The sequence below is a fragment of the Marmota flaviventris genome, chromosome 3 (genome assembly GCF_047511675.1).
Source record: "Marmota flaviventris isolate mMarFla1 chromosome 3, mMarFla1.hap1, whole genome shotgun sequence".
NCBI lineage: Eukaryota > Metazoa > Chordata > Mammalia > Rodentia > Sciuridae > Marmota > Marmota flaviventris.
The window spans coordinates 165,627,196-165,633,215 of NC_092500.1; positions in this window are offsets into that span (position 1 = coordinate 165,627,196).

Consider the following 6,020-nt stretch of genomic DNA (forward strand, 5'->3'; position numbering starts at 1 on the left):
AAAGATCTTATTTGTTTGGCCACTAGAATATTTTTATTTAATGTCATTAAGGAGCAAGGACAGGATTTCTGAAAATTAGATAGCTTTGGAGCCTTTCAGAATTGACATTATCCCTTAGATCTTCTAAGTGGTTTTATTTATTTTTTTTAAGAGAGAGAGAGGAGAGAGAATTTTTTTTTAATATTTATTTTTCAGTTTTTGGCGGACACAACATCATTGTTTGTATGTGGTGCTGAGGATCGAACCCGGGCTGCACGCATGCCAGGCAAGCGTGCTACCGCTTGAGTCACATCCCCAGCCCTCTAAGTGGTTTTAAAACCAAGCTTGAGGCGACTGACCTCTCTATAGGCAGAAAAAAAAAAAATTATAATCATCTGAGATACAGCTGGGCTTGCTGCTCAGGATCACTACTCCAGACTCTCTCTAGCCTCAGAAGAGGGAAAACTGAAATCTAGATTTTTTTGCTGTATTGTATCTCTAAATAAAAATACAAGCACTGGGCTGGGACTGTTGGTCAGTGGCAGAGCTCTTGCCGCACACGTGTGAGGCACTGGGTTCAATCCTCAGCATCACATAAAAATAAACAAATAAAAAATAAAGGTATTGTGTCCATCTACAACTAAAAAAATATTTTAAAAAATACAAGCACTTCAAAATTAAGTTTGTCCTTACCAACCTGGGTGATCAGTCAGTTAAACTAATTTATGAAGAACTTGCCCCACATTGACTGATCCTAGTTTTCCTTTGTATTTCTCCCCGATCTTTGCATTGAAAATTATTTTCTATCCCATAAAGACTTGTTGAGATGGCATTCTAGAATACCCCATATTTAGTCTAGTTGTTATAGTAACACTGGAATCCAAGTTTCTTTCAAGACATTCAGCTTTCCCTGCCTAGGCAGAAAAGAGCAGAGTCCCAGTTATGGGTATGAGGCTCCAGTTTCCTAAGTTATTTGTGGTTATAAACCATGGGTTCCATCTTGTCTGGTACCTGGCCCCATCTTTTCTGAAATCTGCTAGACCTGGAGTAAAAGACCATCTACAACTGGCTATTCAGAGACTGAGAAGGGTCTGGGTTACGTGGTAGATGGTTCTGAAGCATGGTGTTGCCATGGTCCCTTTAAGCCTTGCTATGATCAGAGGATCAGAGGAAAGCCTCAAGAAAGAGCAAATGTTGCTGGGTGTGGTATCACCTACCTGTAATCCCAGCTGCTCAGGAGACTGAGGCAGGAGGATCACAAGTTCAAAGCCAGCCTCAGCAAAAGTGAGGCACTAAGCAAGTCAGTGAGGCTCTGTCTCTAAATAAAAATACAAAATAGGGCTGGGGATGTGGCTTAGTGGTCAAGTGCCTCTGAGTTAAATCTCTGGTACCCCCTCCCCACAAAAAAAAAAAAAAAAAAGGAGATATGTATAGTGGAGAAAGTTGTGTAGCCAAAGGACAGGGTTGTTACTCTTAGTATCTGGGGTGCCAGCAGAGAACCATATTAGAGCTTTGTGCCATTGACTGTGTGAGGGAGAGCCTGTGTTACGCTGGGACTGGGGACCTGCTCTGCCTCTATCCAGCCAAAGTGAATGGGGTCATGTTAGCTGCCTTCATCTATGCAGTCACAAAGGTGAAGATGATCCTGAGCATATACTCCCTCTTGGGAGGCCTTGGCCTCACGCCCTGGCAACCGTGGCAAGACTTGCCAAATAACACCTTTGTCTGAGACAGGTTATGCAGCTTCTCCTCAGTGCCCTCATGACAAGTCAAGGTGGCTTCAGATCAAGAAGTGAGAGCAGGACTCAGCGCATTTCCCCGCGCTGCTCTGAAGTAAGGCTGTGCACACTGCCTGCCTGTAAGTTCTGGACCAGGTTCCCTTCATACCCTTGTCACATCGCCCACCGAGCACCCTTTTTTGCATGTTAAAACAAAGCACATGTAACAAGGCAGCCATAGATTTTTGATTTGGGGCAATAAAGCCATGCTTTTTCTGTCACAGAATCTTTTGAAGAGGCTATGGTGGATACAGTATTTCCCCTTCTCTGTGCATTGTACCCAGTGGCTGTGTTTCCTAATAGAAAAGTCGGCCAACTTTTGCTAAGAAGTTCCCTGGTTTTGCTTCCTGGGTGGGGAAGTGGTCAGATGTTTGAGGCTGGCTGCTGGTGTAATTTTTAAGGTTCTTCTGAATGATGGCATATTTGCTAGCACTTAGAGATGACCTGCTTTTTCTTGCTTTCAGTTACGTTAAAGAAAATGGCAGAAATGTTAGGTTGGCAGGAGTCAGTTAATAAGTCTTTTTTGTAAACAAGAAATTACTTTGTTAGACCTTTCTTAATGTAAATTGGAAGTTGTCTTTAAGATTAAAAAAAAAGAAGGAAACTTCCTTATAATTGAGTGATAATTTATTGGCTCCCTGTGTCTTTATTTCCTGGTGGAGGTGTTGATATTTGGCTCTTACTCATTTAATAATTCCAGGAGCAAGGGAAAGCCTGGCTTGTGATATCTGGCTTAGTCTCTGGAAAATGCTAAGGAATTCCGCTCCCAAGGGAGTTCCCCATAGCAATAGAGGATCTCTCTCCTTCACCCCTCTTGTTTTAAAGTACTTTTGTATTTTTGTGTTTTTCCCACTCGAAATCCACTCCCTTGCTCCTAGCTGCCTCCTGGCCTTTTGCCTACCACTAAGTCCTGCTCAATCCCATACCCTCTCCTCCTGTGGCTTCTCCAACAGAGGCTACTACTTGAAGAAAAGGAAGAAAGACATCCCAGGAATCTCGAGTCTTTACAAAAGATAAAAATAGGCTTTTATTATAGTAATTTAATAACCCTGCATGTGATCCTAACAATAGATGTGGATGAATTCCAACTTGGAAGAAGTCAAAGCCAGAGAGGAGTTGAGCTGGACTACCAAGAACAGGAAGTGCAAGAACAGCCTTTCAATTTCTCTGAAAAGTAGAAATGTCTTGAGGTGCTGTGGATTCACAAGGACTGGTGATGGGAAGCACCAGGGCCTGGAGAGGGAACTCTACAGATCCCGGCAGTTGGGGTGGAAAGGCTAAATCCAGGCCTGACAAACCCAAACAGCAATCGTGAAGTTAAATATAGCCACAATAAGGTCATGGTGCAGTTTACAGGCCAGAAAACGTTCCCAGATATCTAATGGCACAAAGGCTAAGTATGTGTGGTGGGTTCTGTTATCCTAGTGGTATCCTGAATTAGCAGCATCCTGTTCCTTAGCTAAAGCCTCAGGAAGATGAGTTGATATTTGCCCTGATTTGCAGGGTTGTAGGGAGCTTTTTAAGATCCTGGAATGAAGAGCTGCAATGCAAATTTATGTGGACCTTGCACTAAATCTAGATGGAGTCCCCACTGCTCTAATAATGCACAGGTTTTTGTTTTGGCGTTGGTTGTTTTTTAAATCACAACTTTCAGGTCTTAGGAAGAAAATCTATTTAATGTTGATACAGTGGGTTGACAATTTAATGGCAAATTAAGTCGCCTTTTAATGTTGATGCAGGAGAAAATTCATTACAGAATTCAAAGAGGCGGGAAGACAAGGTTGTCCTTTGTCTGGAGGCCGGAGCACTACCTCATGGTGTCCCCTGGCCAGTCAGCCTTATCATCCTCCCCGTCTCAGTTTACCCGAGTGGGAAAAAGGCTCAGGCAGACCTCATTCTCCAGCTCTTGGTTCTGTGCCCTTCTCTGTGGCCAACTTGACTTGGCATAGTTTCCCCTCTGAGGTCACTGCTTATTTGTCCTTCTCTTATAAAGCTGACTTTCTAAAGAGCTGAAGCCACTTGCTCTTCATCCTTTTTTGGAACTAAAAGAGGTTCCTCCAGCTTAGTTCTTCTCAAAGACACCCCATCTGCACATTGTGCTTATTTGCTTGTCCATGAAAAGGGAGAAAGAAGTCACATGATGTCACTGTCAAGGTTTCCTTTGGGGACAGGCCGGATAAACGGGATGAAAGGCTAAGTTCTGTCACAGCCTTAGGAATTTGGATGTGACTGACCGAGGTCCCTAGATAGATTCATGTTACATCACAGGTGTGCTATGGGAAGCTCATTCTGTACTTCTGTGGGGTTCCATGGCCCCAAAATGACTCTGCTTGGCCAGTACTGGTGGGTGCTTTTTCACTCACAGTCACTTCACAGTGACTAGACCCAAAAAAACTTGGATTCCAGATGGGCCAGGTCATGCCATTGTTAGCACAGGAGGGCCTTTGAAGCCTCAAAGTGGGTCACTTTCACTTTTCTCCCTTACTCCACCCTGTTCCTGTGAGTGATTGGCATGGACAAGGGCCATTGGTAGAACTTGGCCAGCACTGCAGGAGCTGGAATCAGCAAAGGGCCCAGGAGAAAGGATGGGGCCCAGGGGATGAAACAGAGTCCAGAGCTGCCCTGATATGTCCAAGGTGACTTGGTTTCTCTTCCTCACTGTTGTGTCACCATGGTCACCCCTTTAGAGAAGTCCCAACTGCTGAACTTCTTTACTAAGCCCTTCTGGTCTGCAGGAAAATACTCTTGTGAGAGCGCAAGAAAAAAGGGCTCAGAGCCTACTTGAAGACTGTACCAGAGTCATCCCTGGGCAGGAGAATAAAAGGGACAGCAGATGCTCTTCCTTTATTTAATGTGAGGGGATTGGGGCCCAGTGCAGGAGAGATCTAAGTGCAACTAATGGCAAGTTCCCAGCACTAGAGAAAGACATGGAGTGTCTGTGTGTCTGTCTTCGGTGATCTCTATTTTCCCTTTCCCTACTTAGGAAGAGAATCCCAGTTCTCTGTACCCTACTCACCTGGTCTTCCCTGTAAGAGGAAACCACTTACACTTCCTGTTGGTGACAGAAGTTGCTTTTCAGAATGAATTGCTTTTTATCCCCCCATCTCCCTCCACATGAGGATATTGGCAATGCTTGGCTCATCATGCCCTGAAATTGGGGTCGAGGACAAGAGTGCTGTGGGGGAATACAGGCAAAACAAAAGTTGACTGCCAGGGTTCTGTGGCACATGCTTGTGATCCCAGCGAGTCTGACGAAGGCTGAGATTAAAGGATTGCAAGTTTGAGGCTAGCCTGGGCAACTAGCAAGATCCTGCTCAAAATAAAATAAAAAGGACTGGGTATGTAGCTCAGTGTTAGACTGCTTGCCTGGCATGTTTGAGGCCCTGGGATCATTCTCCAGTACCGAGAGGAAAAAGAATTTTTAAAAGTTGGTGGCCTTGGGCACAGGTGGAGATCCTGGTGACTGGAATCAGATATCTGAGAAAACAGAGCAGTTATATAACTGTGACTATGTTTACTAGGGCTCAGGTGGCTGAGGAGGCTGAGGCAGCCCCTGACCAAAGGCAGCAGCAGAGTTGGTAAGTGGCAGGCTCACGGGGAGGGCGGTCCCCCTCAGACAAGAAAATGAGCAGGGGCCGTGCCTAGGAGATGAAAGGAATCTGCCCTGGGACTGATCAGGGCCTGTTATCTGGGACACCTTCACCAGCTCAGCCTGGCCCGGAAGCTGTTCCAGCCACAGAGGCAGACCCGCCCGCCACAAGGAACTGAAGTCAGGGGTGGGAGGTAGGAAATCCGACACCTGAGATACTTGGCTGAATCTCAGAACCTTGCTACTTTCCTACTTAATCTACTTTTCAAAGAGGAATTTTCCCTAAATATGGGCAGAAAAGGAGGAAATGTTCAAGTTTCCTTTGTTTTTCTTGCCCAGTGGTCCCAACAATCTCCATCTCCCCCCACCACCACTTTGGTACCAGGGATTGAACCCAGGGGCACTTAAGCACTGAGCCACATCCCCAGCTGTTTTTTTTTTTTTTTTGGGGGGGGGGGTCTGGCTAAGTTGCTCAGGGCCTCCCTAAATTGCTGAGGTTGGTTTTGAACTTGTGATCCTCCTGCTTCAGTCTCCCAAGTCGCTGGGATTACAGGCTTGCACCACCACGCTCTGCTCCATCCTGTCTTCTGTGGGGCCAGCTGAGCCCCAGGGAACAGTTTTGGGTTCAAAACTGCAGGGTCAGGTGTTGAGGCCAGCCAGGCCCAGGCCTAAGT